The sequence below is a fragment of the Mercenaria mercenaria genome, chromosome 11 (assembly GCF_021730395.1).
Source record: "Mercenaria mercenaria strain notata chromosome 11, MADL_Memer_1, whole genome shotgun sequence".
Classification (NCBI taxonomy): Eukaryota; Metazoa; Mollusca; class Bivalvia; order Venerida; family Veneridae; genus Mercenaria; species Mercenaria mercenaria.
Genome location: NC_069371.1, coordinates 7,516,540 through 7,536,883, shown reverse-complemented (window position 1 = coordinate 7,536,883; position 20,344 = coordinate 7,516,540).

Sequence of the window (20,344 nt, the reverse complement as noted above, 5' to 3'; positions counted from 1 at the left end):
CAAAATATGGAAAAATACAAGGACTTCTAAATAATGTACGCAAGATAAAAATATCACTTCAGAAAACAAAGTCATACCTTTGAATGTATCCAGGTCGTGTGTGGTTAGTTCAGTGCAAAGACACCTATGATTTTTCTTCAGTTACAATAGTTTTGTAACAGCAAATTCACAAATTCGGGCAATACAATCCATTATTGTAATTCATTGGTCAATACAGAATTTCCCTACGAAGTGTAGAAAATGTAAACGAAACCACAAACTGGCTATAAAGTTTGTGTTTTTTGTTGTTGTTTTTTTTTTTTTTTTCGAAAATCATTAGTGCAGAGTATTATGGGTGTTGTGGTGCTAAGATTCTACAGAAGAATTGACGATGAAAATTTTTAGCGTTGATTAAGGCTGGAATACCTTACCAACAAGCAGCCAACCATCTATGTATTCGTCGGTCAACAATCTGTACACTACGTTAACGCTGTCAAACTACTCACTGTCTGGGACAGTGCGCGTCAGCTGATGATTAATTTTCCAAAAGTCATAATTGACTTGAGTGATCGGCGCATCCGTGGGGAAAGATACAAAGACAACGTTGTTGTGCTGGAAAAGCGATTCGGGCTAGCATTTACGCTGGTATGGGCAGGAATCACCAGCATCGACAACACTAATTTTGATTTCCTGGAGTGGGGTGGCAGTCGTGGATGATGAAGAGCTTTGATGGAGCTTCATGTTCAGAGGTACATCAATAACGTGTTGCAGCCTGTCGTGTTACCATCTGTTACATCTGCAGACAATTTCTATGCAGGAAGATTAAGTTTGCATACTAAGCTACATCAATAATTAAATGTCATGAAGTAATAGTTGATTTTTTTTTTGAAGAACACATTTATACTTCGTTTAGCTATACAAGCATGCAGTATGTACTATTTTAACATACTACATAGTACAGTTAATATATATAAACTAGTTAATTTTATGTTTACGTAAACTATATGAAGTAATGTACATGTTTTCTCATACAAAATTTGGGTCTAGTATACCTTTAAAGATGCTGTATTTTCAGTTATGTCACAGTTTTTATATGGACGCAAAGTATGTGGATGGACAATTGATGTACAAACATTTATGATGTTTCGATATTTGCATTTGTTAAGTTCAGTTGTATGTTAAGAATGAGAAAAGTCTTTTATAGAATATTTGTTGTGGAATAAAATCAGAGATACAAGCGCTTGTTTGATTATGCTCTAATACCCATTGTATGTGTTTTGCTTTCTCTGATTAGCTAGGTCTTTATCATGCAAAAGTTGTTTAATTAAGTACAGTAATATATATATGTATAACGCTATAGATATATATTTTGTTTTCCTTACAAAAATATCCGGCACGATCACTGACTAATAATATTCAACATCTGGTATTTACCAATGGGCGTGCTCATTTCATTTACTGGAGCAAGATCTTTGCCATGCAATATGTCTATAAAAGTCATTAAATTTTAAATTGTACGGCATTAAGCTGACCTATGAAATGGTGCATTACAATACAAGTATCAATGTTACCTTCCTTCTAAAAGCCAACTTACGCCACTGTTGCGTTTTTAAAGTCTGTAAGTATATGATCTGAACACCGGCTTTGTTAACAGGTTGATTTTACCTCACAAACCGTTGCATATATCTAACAATCCTTTGTGCATTTGTACTGAACAACTTTCATATCTCTTCATCATACCGAATATTGAAAATGTCACGGTGAAAGCTTTGTTATACAAGTATGATATTACATGCAAATGTAACATAAGGATTGTAACTTTACGAATCAGCTTTGAGAGTTCAATAAGTATACTTAATAATAAGTGTCCGTTAAAGGTACTTGCTTTCAGCTAAGATGAAATTTTTTAAACATGTTTATAACCGCTAAGGTCTGTATATGACATTAAAATGACGAAGCGAGAGAAGAAAGTGTTTGATATTGGTAAGGCAAGAGAATTGTTGATGTTCTCCATTTTTCAAAAACGTTCCCTTCCGCGTAATGTGTTTGGTTTTGTTTCTTTCTGGAGAAATTATTATAACAATACAACCGTTTAAAAAATGAACATATGCAAATATTTAGTGTTTTTGCGAAGCATATAATATAGCATTATATCATCATATCTCACATAAAAGATTCGATATATAATAATTACATAAGACATATTCGGATATAAAAAACTGCAACACAAAGCTACTTGATGACTGTAAAGTTGGTAGGCAGTTGGTAGTTGGACATTCGAATAACCAACTACAAACTAGTTGCCAGCTGGTTATTATCAGAATGTACAGGCAAGTTTGATTACTTTTTTAACTCAAAACAAAACACAGTCTACCAAACGTTTTCAATTTGGAGGTTTTCTTTTCGCACGAATATCCGACTGCTTACTGGAAGGTAGTTGGTTATTCAAATTTTGAAACAAAAAATATGTACCTCTTTTAAAGGGATCAAATAATACAATTTAATGCTTAATTTGCTCTTAGATATCAATATCAAATTTTGACTTTGATACATTCAGCCCATGCCAACCGTTGCAGAGAAATATATGTTTGATTATTTATTCTTGCACACCGGACTGGCGTTCCCGGTGATTTTACCCATGCCGGCAAAACCAATCTGGCACCGCCATGCCAGATGACTCTCGTGCTGTTAATGACAACTAATGGTTCATGCACTGATGATATATTGTTTATGTAAAAATACGAAAAAAGCAGGTACCTTGATAGTTTCTCACCGTTCCTTATAGTATATTTCTCGATTCAAAATACGTTACTTTACCATGTGAACAAAATGTTACGCTACACACGATAAAACTAAAGTGGAACTTTGTTATGATGCGTAACGCAAAACATTATGACGTCACTTCTGCTTACGGACGTTAATTTCCCGCGCTCTACTATAAGAAAGAGTGCAACAAAGAAAGTATTTCTACCTGTTATTTGTAAAATACGGTATGCAAGAAAAAATAACCTGCCAGAATAAAATGCTAACATGTATACGATATGCAAGAAAAAATATCAGTCATGTGTTTACGAATCGGATGGAAATATCCGTCCCTCGGTCGCCTGCGCATGGGCGGTAATTCGACAAGCCTCATTACCGCCCAATGCGCAGGTGCCCTCGGGACGGATATTTCTATCCGATTCGTAAACACATGACAGATATTATTATTAGAATACCTTACAAAATATTATGACTTTAAGTCGGTACCCAAATATCTAGGATTTTTTGAGAAAAAAAATCGACTAAAATATGTCATAAATAACAAATTTAGCTCATATAAAATAACTCGGTATACCAATAGCCGGCATTTTGCATGTGCCACTTGACCAGCACTATGACAATATCTAAAATATAATACGAGGATTAATTTGTGTTCTTATCTATTAAGTATTTGTTCCAGGATTTGTCGGTTAACAGTCGACGCATTTGGCCTCTAGGTCGACATTCAGTAATCGTATGTTATTACACGATCTTCGGTTTCGACAAATGAGTATTTCAATCTATACATTTGTATGACCTGTATGCCATACATTTGTACGACCGGCATGCCATTTATATATATTATTTCACAGTCGGCGGTTTCAGTTAATGAGCATTTTCTATACATTTGCTTAATAATCACAGAAATATGTACGTGTCGCATTACTGAATACAAGTTTTCTGTGATTTATATTTACGATTTTGAGTTTGAGTTGATCACTGTGGTTATTACATTCCTTGCTGTCAATTTCCGAATAGTAAATAATTGTACATAGTTCAAGCGTAATTATCGATGATTTTTTTTTTTACCAAGTAAAGTACAGTATAATGTCTTAGCGTACACATGTATATCCTAGCAAAAATATGTACACATACCAGGCTTTATTTGTCATAAAATTCAGTGATAAAATTCCATGTCACGTAGTAACTATTGTCTTGTGTATCTTGTATTTTTGTTGATTATTCGTTTGTGTCTGACTTACCTCCCTTTCCAAACTTTTAGATCTGTTCTAGATATGTATAGCATTTTCTCTGTTTGTTTATGTAACTATTTACGAGTCCTTAGAATTCTTCTAGTAACTATGTTTTGTGTATATTCGATGAACTTATTACCAATTAAAGTACAGTATACTGTCTTAACGTTAACATGTATATGCTAGCAAAATATGTATACATACCAGGCTTTATTTGTCATTTCAGTGATAAAATACCATGTCACGTAGTAGCTATTGTTTTGTGTATCTTGTATTTTTGTTGATTAATCGTTTGTGTCTGATTTACCTCCCTTCCTAAACAAAGTGGTACAACTTTTAGATCTGTTCTAGGAATGTATAACATTTTCTCTGTTTGTTTATGTAACTATTTACGAGTCCTTAGAATTCTTCTCGGAAGGCATTACTGTATCCGCCTTTGATTTTTTTTTTTTTTTTTTTTTTGTCTTCTCGCTCTAGACCTTTTTCTCATCAGTTGCAACTATCTCAGCATAACATTGTGCACTAACATCAAATGATAAGTTATTTCTACTTACGTTTGCAGCCTTCATAGTTGTATATTACTTGAATCATTATCACATTTTTGAACTACTGTGTACATCATGTATTTTACCAAATGTAAGGAATATTCATCACTTCATAACTTAACATGAACAGTAAATCATTACGGTAACGCCACATCTGTCCGTATTCATTTATTTAAAACATTGTCAAATGAACTGTTTAATATAATTTTGTTGAATCTGTCCCTCGTAAAATCCCTTCATCTATTTGATACCAATGCTTTTCTATTTTTCTTTCTCACTATATTTTCTCTATTCCATCACGATCACACCTGTCTCGTTTTCTCAGCCCAAAACTTGCTGGCAATTCCTTCTCACGCATCATAGTATTCCTGGTTTAGTTGTAATGCTTATGGCGGCTTCTCAAGTCTTCCTACTGTTTGGACTGTTTATTACTCAGAATACATGAATAACAAAATCTCAAAAGAAGCCGTCATGCATTCATATAGATTCCAAGGGCACTTCCCAATGTTTATGCATATCTTGTTTTTGATGCATTTTTCTAGTTTACCTGAAAATTCGTTCTCACTTTACACGTATATAATATATTTTCAAAAGCAGAAACACAACAAGCATCACCTAAGAAAAGTCTCTGTGTACACTAAGAATTTTTATACTAACCTTCGTTTTACACAATTCCTTCTCAAGGTTTTGTTTGTAGTAAACTTTTACACATGGTTATCTCTACTTCTGCTAACTGCTGGAGATGTTCACTCAAATCCAGGTCCAAGTTCCTCTTACTCATCGGTGTCTTCCACATCAACAGAAATGATAAACATTCCAAATCATCTCTCTTTTATCCACCTCAATGTTCAAAGTATACAGCACAAACTTGATATCCTTTACACAGAACTATGTGACTTTGACATTCTCGCCTTTTCGGAAACTTGGCTTAACAATTCTGTTCCTACAGAAGATCTGCTATTATCATCTTTTCATACGCCTGAACGCAGAGATCGGGTGGGTGATACCCACGGCGGTGTTATCTTGTATATTAAAGACAGTCTTCACTATCGGAGGAGGCTTGATTTAGAGTTGAATCGTTTGGAATGTATATGGGTGGAAATAACGTTACACAGTAACAGACATATTCTGTTCGGAGTGTTTTATCGTCCTCCAAATTCTGATACTATTTACAACAATCTTGTTGAGGATTCTATCGGTCTTGCAATTGATACAAATATATCTGATGTCATAATAACCGGTGACTTCAACTACAATGTATTCAGTCCGATAACAAATCGCAAAAATACTTCAATCACACAACAATTTAATCTTGAGCAACTAATTGATCAGCCAACTCATTTTACCGAACACTCCGAATCTTTGATTGATCTTATTTTTGTTTCCAACAAGAACAACGTTCTCTATTCTGGTGTTGGTGAACACTTTCTTGACCAAGAACAAAGTTATCACACTCCTGTATTTGGACTTCTTAAATTTCAAAAACCAAAACGCCACTGCTTTGATAGACTTATTTGGGAATACGACCGCGGTGACTATGATAGTTTGAGAGATGCTGTCAAAAATCATCCATGGGATAACTACATTGATGTAGATATCAACACATATGCCAATAAAGTAATAACAACTATATCTGACCTTGCAAAACAAGAACATTCCTAACAAGACTATTAAAGTAAGACCCCTTGATGTACCTTGGATGACAAATGACATTCGAAGAAATATACGTAAACGCAAACGTTTATACAGAAAGGCCAGAATAACATCAACACAACATTACTGGCAAAAATTTAGAACAGTTCGAAACGAAACAATCCTAATGATACGCGAGGCCAAATCAAATTATTTTCTTAAACTTTCTGACAAACTCAAACGCGGTTCCCTATCGTCCAAGGATTGGTGGAAAACTCTTAAATCCTTTACTTCTAAACCAAATAAGATAAACATTCCCCCTCTTCAAGACCTTAACACCACCCAAACAACATACTCTGACCTTGATAAGGCTAATCTTCTTAACGACTACTTTGTTCAGCAAACAAATATTGACGACGACAATAGAGAAGCACCTGACCTTGGCCCTCCCAACTCCTTGTCCTTTCTATCTGATCTAATTCTACGCCCAGTCGAAGTTGAAGATGTCCTCAAATCATTACAAGTTGACAAAGCAGCTGGACCAGATGGTATCAGTAACAGACTCCTACGAGAAATTTCACATGAGCTCTCCTTCCCTCTTTGTAAATTATTCAATGCATCTTTACAATCTTGTACACTGCCGTCAGCTTGGAAAGAGGCCCATGTAACTGCTATTCACAAGAAAGGCGATGCATCACTTCCAAGCAATTATCGGCCAATTTCTCTTTTAAACACAACTGAAAAGGTGTTCGAACGTCTGGTTTTTAAGCACGTCTTTAATCATCTTCAAGATATCAACTTTCTAACTACAGCTCAGTCCGGTTTCATTCCTGGTGACTCTACTGTCAATCAATTGGTCCTCATTTACGAAACACTTTGCAAAGCTCTTGATGATGGGCTGGAAGTTCGTGTCGTTTTCTTTGACATAAGTAAAGCCTTTGACAAAGTATGGCACAAAGGTCTTTTATCCAAACTAGAATATGCAGGTATTACTGGACCCTTGCTCTCTTGGTTTCAAAGTTATCTATCAGATAGGCGTCAACGGGTTATACTTCCTGGCACTCGGTCATCATGGGCTCACATTAAAGCAGGAGTTCCCCAGGGGTCAATCTTGGGACCTCTGCTATTTCTTATCTTTATTAATGATATTGTACAAGAAATACGATCTTGTATAAATCTCTTCGCAGATGACACTAGCCTCTATGTAATAGTAGAACAGCCTGATTCAGCCGCAACTCTTCTCCAGTCAGATATCCAGACAATCTCGTCGTGGGCCAACAAATGGTTAGTAACATTCAATCCATCTAAATCTGAATCTCTTCTTGTAACCAGAAAACGTAACCGTCCGCAACATCCGCCTCTACATATGTTCAATCAAGAAATACCCGGGGTCCTAGAGCATAAACACCTTGGTGTTTTTCTTTCTAGTGATTGTACATGGCATAAACATATCGACTACATCACAGACAAAGCATGGAAACGTGTTAACATCATGCGTAAATTAAAGTACTCACTAGACCGTAAATCCACAGAAGTTATTTATACATCTTTTATTCGGCCGATATTAGAGTATGCTGACGTTGTTTGGAGCAATTGTGCCCAGTACGAATTCGATCAACTTGACAAAATTCAAAACGAGTGTGCACGTATTGCTTCTGGGACAACAAAACTCATCTCTTTGGAAAATCTACACCAGGAAATCAATTGGGAACCCCTATCGGAAAGAAGATATAAGCACAAACTCGTTATATTCTATAAAATGCAGGCAAATCAAACACCCGATTATCTCTCATCTTTGATTCCCGACGCTGGTTACCCACGATACTCACTAAGAAACTCTGATGACATACATAATATACATGCCAAATCTGCTTTATATTACAACTCCTTTTTACCTTCAGTCATCCGTGATTGGAACCAACTACCAGCAGACGTTCGCAACTGCTCAACTTTGTCAGCCTTTAAAAGTCAAATTTACAAGAACAAAACGAAAACGCCACAGTATTATTACGTTGGTAGCAGAAAACTCCAAATTCTTCACACACGACTTCGCACTAAATGCAGTTCCCTCAACCATCACCTCTTTATGAAAAACATTTCTCCGTCTCCTTTATGCACGTGTGGAAAAATTGAATCAAACTTCCATTTCCTTTTCGAATGTAGATTATACAGTGCTTGCCGTAACGTCTTACTACTTAATCTACAAAACTATGAGATTGATCTCAACACATTGCTCTTTGGAAACCCATTCCTTTCAGACCAGGATAATACTATAATATTCACGCATGTTCAGAATTACATATCTGAGAGTAAGAGATTTTCGTGATGCTTTTCCTTTCATTCCGAGACAATACTCCCCCCTATCTTTCTCTGCCTTTCCTCTTTCTGATTACTTTAGTCTTTAGTACTTAACGTTGTTCTATTTTCTATTTTTAATTATCATTATCATTTTACACTATACAGATACTTGTATCACGACCTATTCCCACTACGAGTATAATATGATATAATGCTCTTTTGTGTTTACATACAAACTTTATTGTCCGCCTAAGGAGAAGAATTCTATAAGACATGTCTTTCATTCTTATCCTTTCCTTAGTATCATGTTAACTTGTTGTTGTAAATATACAAATCTATGTTATGTACTCTTGGGAATAAATATGTTTAAACTAAAACTATATAATTTTGAATACAAGTTTAACATGTGCGTAACCCGTAAAGTTTGAAAATCTATCTTATTCGAAACATAGCTGTAGAGGCAAGTAATATCACCTACACACTATCGCATCCTTGACACAGCTTTCGGGTCAGATTGTATTATATATATATATATATATATATAAACTGAAATAACAGAAAGAGCCATAGAAATATTTACAAGGTACACAAATTGTTATTTTAACAGTGGCAGCTTGAGTTATGTTATTATCATATATATAAAGGACTCGCTTACATATTGCTCTTTATGAAAAGCAACATGTTAACAATCATTATGATCGCATTGTGCAGTACTTTTCCTTTGATGTTTACATCGCGATATACATGGTAACATTCTACACATGTGCAAAAATTAAGCCTGTGCTGATATATAACAAGTCTGTCTTTCTTATGTATCAGTACAGTTTTTTTGGCAAGACCAAAACAAGCAAACTGATTGTAAAACACGTGTTTCTACGATGGCGTGTTAGAAGTAACTGGGTATTTGATTTTCAGTCTAATGTTTGTTTGTTTCTTTTGGGTTTAACGCCATTTTTCAACAGTATTTCAGTCATGTAACGGCGGGTAGTTAACGTAACCAGTGTTCCTGGATTCTGAACCAGTACAAACCTGTTCTCCGCACGTAACTGCGAACTTCCCCACATGAATCAGAGATGGAGGACAAATGATTTCAGACACAATGTCGTTTATCAAATAGTCACGGAGAACATGCGCCCCGCCCGAGGATCGAACCTACGACCCCGCGATCCGTAGACCAACGCTCTACCTACGGGCTTTCAGTCTAATGTATCATGCCGTTGTCTATGCCGTTGACGTTTTACTACCTAAGCAACATAAAATGGCCTTGAGCAAAGGAATGCTACAACCTTTAAAGAGACACCTCAACCTAATGCCCTGATTCCCCTCCTCCACACATAACCCGCCCGCTTACCTCAATAGAGCGCAGGGGCCGTATTCATAAAGCATCTTAAGTATAAGTTTTGACTTAAGTTGAAGATTTTACTTAATTTGGTGGTGATTTCAGCGTAAGTCTAAGTAAAAAACTTAAGTCCTATTCATAAAACAGCTTAAACTTAAGATACGTAAGAACTGACTTAAGTCAGGAAACAAAATGGCGTCGTGAGTACGATTAAAGTGTAAACAGTTGTTTTTCAGATAAAAGCACTTTAAACGTTATTGTGCATGTTGTATCTGTCTGAAATTAATGTTGTTGTTTTAATGTTTTCGTCCACAATAAAAGCCAAGAATTACTTAAGACGTTTTATGAATAACAAATATACTTAAGTAAAATAAATTTCTTACCTAAGTAATACTTAAGTAAATAATCAATTTCTTATACTTATACTTAAGATGCTTTATGAATACGGCCCCTGATCTATGGATCGCTGAGTCGCGAGTTCGATCACCAGTCGGGGCGTATGTTCTTCGTGATGATTTGATAAGCGACATTGTGTCTGATATCATTCATCCTCCACCTCTGATTCATGTGGGGACGTTGGCAGTTACGTGCGGAGAACATGTATGTACTGGTACAGAATCCATGAGTACAGGTAAGGTTAGCTGCCCGTCGTTACATAACTGAAATACTGATGAAAAACAGCGTTAAACCCGAACCAAACAAATAAATCCACACATAACCTTCATTAAAAAAGGTATAATTCGTCTATATTAGTACAAAACGATGACAGTTTTCCTGAGTTAATGTATCATCACATCTTCATCTGCTCTTTCATCACAAAATACGATAGTATAAACTAATAATTTAAAAGAATGAATTAGACTTTAATTGTCTGTCTGGTTTATTGAATCTATTTATTTATTTAATTTGTTTGGTTTAACGTCGCACCGACACTGTTATAGGTCACATGGCGACTTTCCAGCTTTGATGGTGAAGGAAGAACCCAGGTCCCCGTCCGTGCATTATTTCATCACAAGCGAGCACCTGGGTAGAACCACCGACCTTCCGTAAGCAAGCTGGATGGCTTCCTCACATGAAGAATTCAACGTCCCGAGAGAGGCTCGAACCCACATCGATGAGGGCAAGTGATTTGAAGTCAGCGACCTTAACCACTCGGCCACGGAGGCCCCTAATAAAGAAAAAATAAACAACATTACATGAGTTACATTATATTTATACTCGTCAGGGCAAATAATACAATATGGCGTCAATAAATGTGTAATTGCTAAGCAACTTCATTTTTGCGTACACATGTGTACACAACGTTAATATTGTAACGTCATCAATTTTGGTTAAGTTTCGGTTTAAAACTATCAATGAAATAGCGTTCTTTAGATAACCTAGCTGAAACATCATTACTATGAAATTTGTAAAAAGGAAATATTGAAAATTTAGGGACGGTTTTTGAGCATATACCTAAATGAGTACTTAAAGGCAATTGTCTTGTTGATGGGTCTCTTATTTGTTGGTCATGTACTGTCCTTCTATTTCTGAGTTTATCTCCTGTTTGACCAATATAAAATTCATTACATCCATTACAAACCAGTACATATAATACATTTTGAACAGTACAACCAACGTCTTTTCTGTAGGTGATTGCATGATCGGCTTCTGATAAAAATGTACTACGTCAATTTTATTTGCTGGAAGTGCCAAAACGTTACACCAGATTTCAAATAATTCATTGATACTTGCAATCCACCCATTCTGGGGCACTGCCCATTTCAAATCCACAAGCTTAAAGTAAAGAGCCTGATCAACAGTTATAACTGAATGTGACTGTCCCAGTCTTTCTGATATATGCATACACTTCTGAACAACAGTGTTAAATGTCTCGATATCTCATTCTAAGTAAGATTTAGCGGAAAAACCTGACCAGTTTCAGGATCCATTGATTCCAGGTTTTGTTTTTCAGCTAAAGATGTGTCTACTAGTATGTCTCTATAGGTCAATCTGTGTCATTCACTATGAAATAGGTTAACAAAATGTTTTAACCTAGTCATCTAGTGCTATGTACTTGCAAGTCCTATGTGTTTAGGGGTCCATTTTTTACCATCACTCACTCCATAAACAATATCTTAATAATTTTGTTTGCCTATCAGATTCAAGATCTTTATGGTCAAATTCTTCATCTAGAAGCTCTTGGCCACCAAACGTTGAATTCAGAAACATGAACAGACACTCCTGAACAGAATTTACTGAAACATTTTCAGTCACACCTAGTACAGAATGTCCTTCCAGAGAGAACATATCAGCCCTTAATTTTAGTGCTACGTATCCAGTTGTCAAAAAGTCGTCACTGGAATTATATTTCTGTATTGTCAGCCGTTCATCACTATTACCAGTAGTATTATAATTGGCATCTTTAAGCTCTGACGCAAAACATTCATATGGAACAAGAAGTGTATTCCTTTCATCAGAATATATATATATATATAGTGGATTTACAAACTAAAACTGGTTTCTCAGTTTAGGTTGTAGGGCTTCTTTGAAAGATGATACTCTAGAATTAAATGAATGACAAAGAATTTTTGAAGAAGTGTCTTCAGTACGTATGCGGTATCTGTTTCAACTGGCTGAAAGCTGCAGTATTTGCGATTTCATTGCAGCATACCCACGTTCATGTAAAAGAAAGATCATGGCAAGACCCGTATTTGAGTTGTCCGACTTGGTTTTGCGAACTCCGTATCTAAAAGAATATAATTTTAATTTTTTTTATGATATTTGCCCTCCGTTGACATCAGAGGGTCATAATCGCATTGTGTCGTCATGTTTAGCATCCTTTAAGATACTATCACTGACTAGTTTTTCATGTATTTTTTTTCTTGACAGAACATACACATTTCTTAATTTAGTAGGAGTATATGATAAGTTTGATGAAGATGCAGCTTAATCTGATGTTTGTTCTATATTAAACTTAACTTTGACTGAATAGTATGTATTAGTTCTTTGTGGACAAAATTAGAATAACACTTTCAACGTTGTTTTTTTTTTTTGTCATTTTCATCTATTTTTTCAATTCTACTAATGACTTTATATTTAGAAAAAAATCTCTAAACAATTCTTGATTCAGCACACTCTTTTAGAGATGTTATGCCTTGAGGTTGTTTAGTCTAAAGTTTTTTATCCTACCTTCATGCAAAATAAAGGCAAAAATCAAGGGGTCAGATAAATTTTGCTTTATCTGGTCAGTGACTAAATAAAGCTTGGCGGACTACTTTTTGGATTTTTTTTTAAAACGACGCCATCTTGTTTTTGAGAATAACTGCTAAAAGACATATTTATGCAATTATTTTCATAAACGCGCTTTTATTAGGTATGTGAGACCATCACAAATGTATAGTGTATGCATACCGTACTTACAATTACTACAAAAAGTTTTTATAACGGAAACGCTCGGAGAAACGGAAAGTGACTCATGTATAGCGTTTGTTCAGAATTTTAGCTTTCTACACGTCAATATAGGAATATATTGCATCTGTAATGGAGTGTTATTGAATAAAATCATCGAGGAAACGGTTTGCCTATTTGTTTTGTCAAGCGGCGATATGGCGTGTATATAAGTCTCGTCAATCGTTTGCTTGGTGAGGATGGGCAATCCGACATTCAACTGAACTTCGGACAAAACTTCACTTGGCAGCAAATTAGAATTAATCTTTAATGTTCAGCAGAACAGAGAAGTCAGACACAAAGCAGAACAAGGTTAGCCTTTGTTTTTCGGCTCATATTTTATATTTTTATCTTAAAGACCTGTTTGTGTAATGGTGGGGCGTATTAATTTCTGTGCAAGACAGACTCGGATCTAGTTGGTGGTAAATTTTGAATTTTAATTAAAGAATGATTTTAGATCAGAAGGTAGGATAAATAGAACATTAGGTTACTGTCTTATAAATTTAAATTTATTAAGTTCGTCTACGAAAAAATAAAAGTCTCGGCAGAGCCTCGACTTTTATATTTTCTCCGACTCACTTAATAAATTTAAATTTATAAGACAGTAACCTAATATTCTCTATGTCAGATTTTGCCTTCTGACAAATGATGTACTTTTCTGTGCTATCTTGAAATGGTCTCTTGAGATGCAAAGTCTTGTCCATTCTTACTTTGGAATATTTTAAAACATATTAAACAAAATAATATTTATTACTTATCATTCACAAGCAATTATAGTATATAAAAAGCTAGCATTAACAGATTCTTATAAATGAACTTATCACAGATACTGAAAATTAAAATAAATACAATTTCACCAAATCTTAAAATATAACGAAGTATATAAAGCGAAGCATCTCTAAAAAAGTTTAGAAATAAAATATACATGTAGAGTTCGAAACAACTTCGAAAAATCCTGATTCCATGAAGACTTTCAAGTATTCATGACATCTCTAAAACCTTAATGATCATGAAATAGTGTGTTCTTGTCAGAGTTAATGTACATTAAATGACAGGTAAAACACTCCAAAGAGTTTAGATAAAGACTTAAAAACATGATTTGTCTCAGATTGTTATTGTGATAGAGACCTGGATTGTTTATACTAATTAAGTTCACATTAACCTTAATGTTAATCCCTGTCACACTTAATTTTCATTAATTATTATGATTATAAGGTATTAAAAAGTTGATTATTAAATAAAATGATCTTACCCGGATAAAATACGTTCTACACGGTATTCTGTTCATTACAAACAATGTCATGTTAATTAAGTTATAACTTCCCCATTGTTTATTTTTTCTTAAATGACTATTTTAAAACTGCAAATCCATTTCATCAAAATATCATTTTCTTTTGTGACATAAAATTCCAGTGGAAGTTTTCAATCTAATACTAAGTCTCATTTTTCTATTCTATAAGTGATGTTGGATATTTTTTTTAAAAATTGTCTTCAAATTCCCCTTTTTGAACCCCGTAAGGTTCACATTTTTAACTTGTGATATATTTTATTGATAAATATTTACTCAATTACACTAATAACATGAAATAATTTGTTGAAACATATCTAAAGATAAAGATTTGTATTATAAAAACAGTGGTCATTTTCCAGATGGCCAACATATATTTCTGGATTCAGCATACCCAAAATATGTTAAAAAAGTATGTTGGACCAAATACTAACAGAATGCTTGTAACTTCTTAAATAAGCTTATATGTGCAAAATCGGACTAGAGTACCAACACACTTCATCAGGGACACAGGCCTATAATCTGAAGGAACGGACACCCTTTTTGAAAAGTTGCATTACATTTACCCCTTTCCAACAACTTGGGTACGTATATATTCGAAGAGTAAAAACGCTGATTTATGGTAATTCAAGGGCTATAATTTCAAAGTGCCTGTGTCGATTTGACTAGTTATAGCACTTGGCCGAGGACTTATGGTCAAACACGTTTTGTTAAAGTTTGGTGAAAATCGGATGAAAAATGTTCGACTTAGAGCGCGGACAAGAGTAAAAAGGCCTATTTTCGGTAATTCAGTGGCCATAATTCGGAAGTGCTTTGGCCGATTCGGCTGTTTATCGAATTTGGCCGACGACTTATGATCAAACACATTTTTTCAAGTTTAGTGAAGATCGGATGAAAGATGTTCGACTTAGAGTGCGGAAAAGAGTAAAAATGCCAATTTTCGGTAATTCAAGGGCAATAACTCCAAAGTGCTTGGGTCGATTTGGCTAGTTATCGAACTTGGCAGAGGACTTATGTCAAACATATTTTGTTCAAGTTTGTTGAAGATCGGATGAGAAATGTTCGACTTAGAGTGCGGACAAGATTTGTGGCAGACACACAGACACACAGACTGGAGTAAATCAATATGTCTCCCACACCATTGTGTGGTGGGAGACATAATTAGTTAAAACGTCAATTTTGTCTTGATCTGATACATCAATATCGCCGAATGTTTCATTTGTTTTTATTGTAAAATTAGTTAGAATCGTCAATAGCTGATATAGATGCGCAGTAATCATTTAGCGTGTTAGCTTTCTCTAAATCAGAAGTCGCAAACGACCAATGTTTAGCTCACCAGAGCACAAAGTGCTCAAGGTGAGCTATTGTGACCGGTCATTGTCCCGGGTCCGTCGGCGTGCGTCGTGCGTCGTCCGTCAACATTTGCCTTGTAAGCACTCTAGAGACCACATTTTTGACCCAATCTTTATGAAACTTGGTCAGAATATTTGTCTTGATGATATCTGTGTCAGATTCGAAACTGGGTCATGTGGGGTCAAAAACTAGTTCAGTAGGTCAGGTCAAAGGGAAAGCTTGTGAACACTGTAGAGACCACATTTGTGATCCAATCTTTATGAAACTTAGTGAGAATGTTAGTTTTGATGATCTCTAGGTCAAGTTTGAAACTGTGTCATGTGGAATCAAAAACTAGGTCAGTAGGTCAGATCAATGGAAAAGGTTTTGAACATTCTAGAGACCACATTTTTGACCCAATCTTTATGAAACATAGCCAGAACGTTGGTCTTGATGATCTCTAAGTCGAGTTCGAAACTCGGTCATGTGGAGTCAAAAACTAGGTCAGTAGGTCAGATCAAAGGAAAAGCTTGTGAACACTGTAGACACCACATGTGTGATTTAATCTTTATGAAACTTAGTCAGAATGTTAGTCTTGATGATCTCTAGGTCAAGTTCGAACTGAATCATGTGGAATCAAAAACTAGGTCAGTAGGTCGGATCAAAGGAAAAGCTTGTGAACACTCTAGAGATCTAGAGACCACATTTTGACCCAATCTTTATGAAACTTGGTTCGAATGTTTGTCTTGATGATCTCTAGGTCAAGTTTGAAATTGGGTTATGTGAGATCAAAAACTAGGTCAATAGGTCAGATCAATGGAAAAGCTTGTGAACACTCTAGAGACCACATTTTTGACCCAATCCTTATGAAATATGGGCAGAACGTTAGTCTTGATGATCTCTAGGTCAAGTTCGAAAATGGGTCATATGGGGTCAAAAACTAGGTCAGTAGGTCAGATCAAAGGAAAAGCTTGTGAACACTCTAAAGACCACATTTGTGACCTAATCTTTATGAAACTAGGTCAGTAGGTCAGATCAATGGAAAAGCTTGTGAACACTCTAGAGACAACATTTTTGACCCAATCTTTATGAAACATGGTCAGAACATTTGTCTTGATGATCTCTAGGTCAAGTTCGAAACTGGGTCATGTGGGGTCAAAAACTAGGTCAGTACATCAGATCAAAGAAATAGCTTGTGAACACTCTAGAGACCACATTTTTATGAAACTTGATCAGTATGTTAGTATTGATGATCTCTAGGTCAAGTTTGTATCTGGGTCATGTTGGTTCAAAAACTAGGTCAGTAGGTCAGGTCAGTGGAAAAGCTTGTTAACAATCTAGAGGCCACAGTTGTGACCCAGTATTTATGAAACTTAGTCAGAACGTTTGCCTTGATAATTTCTAGGTCAAGTTTCTGGGCCATGTGGGGTCAAAAAGCTAGGTCACTTTGTCAAATCAAAAGAAAAGCTTGTGAACACTTTAGAGGCCACATTCGTGACTCAGTCTTTATGAAACTGTGTCAGAATGTTTGTCTTAATCATTTCTAGGCCAAGTATGAATCTGGGTCATGTGGGGTCAAAAACTAGGTCATTAGGCCTGATCAAAGGAAATTCTTTTCAACACTCTAGAGACCACAATTTAAGTTTGAAACTCATAGTCAGAATGTTTGTTTTGATAATCTATAGGTCAAGTTCGGATCTGTGTCATGTGGGGTCAAAAACTAGGTCACCGGTCAAATCAAAGGAAAAGCTTGTGAATACTCTAGAGGCCACAGTTGTAACCAAATCTTTATGAAATTTAGTCAGAATGTTTGTCTTGATGATCTTTAGGCCAAGTTCAACTCTTGGTCATGCGGGGTCAAAAACTAGGTCAGTAGGCCAGATCAACTCTGGTGAGCGATGTATAGGGCCATCATGGCCCTCTTGTTTTATGAGAATGGTGATATAACGTCACAATTTGATGAGTTTGCTTTACTAGTTTCCAGTATTGACGAGAATTAGTAGAGTTCACGTCATTTATTGTAAATTCAATATTGTTAAAAAATATTTCTTTTGAATAATTCCAATCTGAGATTTTCTTTGTAGTAAGAGATATACGTTTTTGCCTATTGCGTTTACGGGAGATTTTCCTTATTTCTAAATTGTACCACGGTCTGTCGTTGGGTCTAATTGTTACAAAGCTGTTTGGAATACACGATTTTGTAAGTTCTTTGTTTGTTTGTTTGTTTGTTTTGGGTTTAACGCCGTTTTTCAACAGTATTTCAGTCATTTAATGGCGGGCACCTAACCAGTGTTCCTGGATTCTGTACCAGTACAAACCTGTTCTCCACAAGTAACTGTCAACTTCCGCACATGAATCAGAGATGGAGGACCAATGATTTCAGACACAATATCGTTCTAAAAATGCTTACTTTAATGTATGCAAAAGTTCCGAAATGATCGCTAATGTTTCTGTGTGTCCTCAATGTACCAGGGTGATGACATATAATATTATTTGTTATAGCTATAGGATCTGTTAACGTTTGAGAGCTTGTTTGTTCGTTACATTTGTCATATTATTAAAGAGCAGTATATCTCGAAATTTATTATTAGTCAAATTCATTTGATCTTCGTTAAAATCTCCAATTACAGCTGTTTTACTGGTAACTTCATGAGCTTTATGAAGACAAATGTTTATTCTATCCCAGAATTTGACGATCGAATAGGGTGGACGTTGACGATCGAATGGGGTGGACGATACAAATTGCAAATTAAAAATGTTTGAGAAGAATCTTTAATTTCTATCCGTATAAGTTCCGGGAGAATGTTTTCCAGTCTTGAAAGACGCCTGGACTGGATGTGTGAAGCTATCCACCAGAGTTAGCAGTACTATCCTTTCTATATATTTTACCATATCCGTCCAATTTTAAGAAATCATCAGCAATATCAAAAGAATATACTCTCTGTAAAACATAGTTTATTAAAGGTAAGATAGTTATATTTAATATAAACGAGTTTATGCTATATACTACGTATATTTTGGTGTAGAATTGAAAGACAATCATGTTCTGTCTCAGGTCCAGGATTTACCTCGATATCGCTACATAGCATGACAAGAAACTGTGCATTAAGAGTGTAATAGACATTCTCAACTACAATACAACTAGGATATACATGCAGATTCTTCCTATTGAGAGTATGTGACATTACATACTAGTAAAACTGTTTAAAACGAAAATCTGTAAGTAAATATACTGTAGTACAATTTTCACAACACGCGGTCATTAATAAATAGAACAGGTTTTGTATAACATAACGGTAAACGGACGCGATCTGAAAATATCCGTGTTACATAGTTTCTCCCTACGTATATGAAACAACCCAATGGTCAATCGGCAAAAACTATTTCAATCACTTATAAGTCTTGCACTATACGACAATGTGTGACCACGTGCTCAAAGTTTCAAAGCCATATATCAAATAGTTTAGACAAAATATGGAATTATATGCGAAACTTAACTAATTTCTATGTCAATAAAGGGCCATAACAGTGCTAAAGTCCTTGTCCTAGTTATGTAGTCTTGCCTACATAATGTAAACTATGATGATAAACAAGCGGTCAAAGTTTCAAAGCCATATGCCAAAAGGTAAGACAAAATATTGACTGGTATGAAAAACTGAACTGACTTCCAAGTCAAAAAGAGCCATAACTCAGCCAAAATAATTGACAGAGTTATGTACTCTTGCCAACAGATGGAAATCATAATGATAAAGTTGCAAAGCTACATGTCAAATAGTTTTGACAAAACGTTGTATAAAAACTGGACCAATTTGCAAATCCAAAAAGGGCCATAATTCAGCCAAAATAGTTGAGAGTTATGTACTCTTGCCTACAGATAGAGACTGGTAATTAACAATTGATAAAAGTTTCAAAGCCATATGTTAAACACTTTACATAAAATATGAACTGGTACGAACAACTTAACGAAGATTTTTAAGTTGAAAGGGGCCATAATTCTTGATTGAGCAATGTACTCTTGCCGAAAACTGGACATGGTGATGATACACAAGTGTTGAAAGTTGCAAAGCTTTATCTCAAAAGACTTTGTCTAAATGAGGACTGGTACAAAGAACTTAACCCAGGTGTGACGCCGACGCCGACATCGGCGCCGAGCCAACGCCGACATCGGCGCCGAGCCAACGCCGAAGCCGTGGTGATAGGATAGCTCTACTTATTCTTCGAATAAGTGAGCTAAAACGTACAAAATAATCACGTTTCCTAACATCTACAGAAAAAATCTAGATAGATCTAGTTCCTACTGGAGGGCAAAAAAATGTTAAAAGTCGCTCTACTAGAGTACCAGGATGTTTAAATAGTCAAGCACAAATAAGTAAAAAGAACATCTAATTGCCTAAAAGAGCAGCAAATATGGAGATAGACTGACAAGATAACAGACAGAAATATGCAGTCAGACAGATAGACAACAAAAAATCGCACATACAGACGAACGGCATTGGGAAATGAGTGC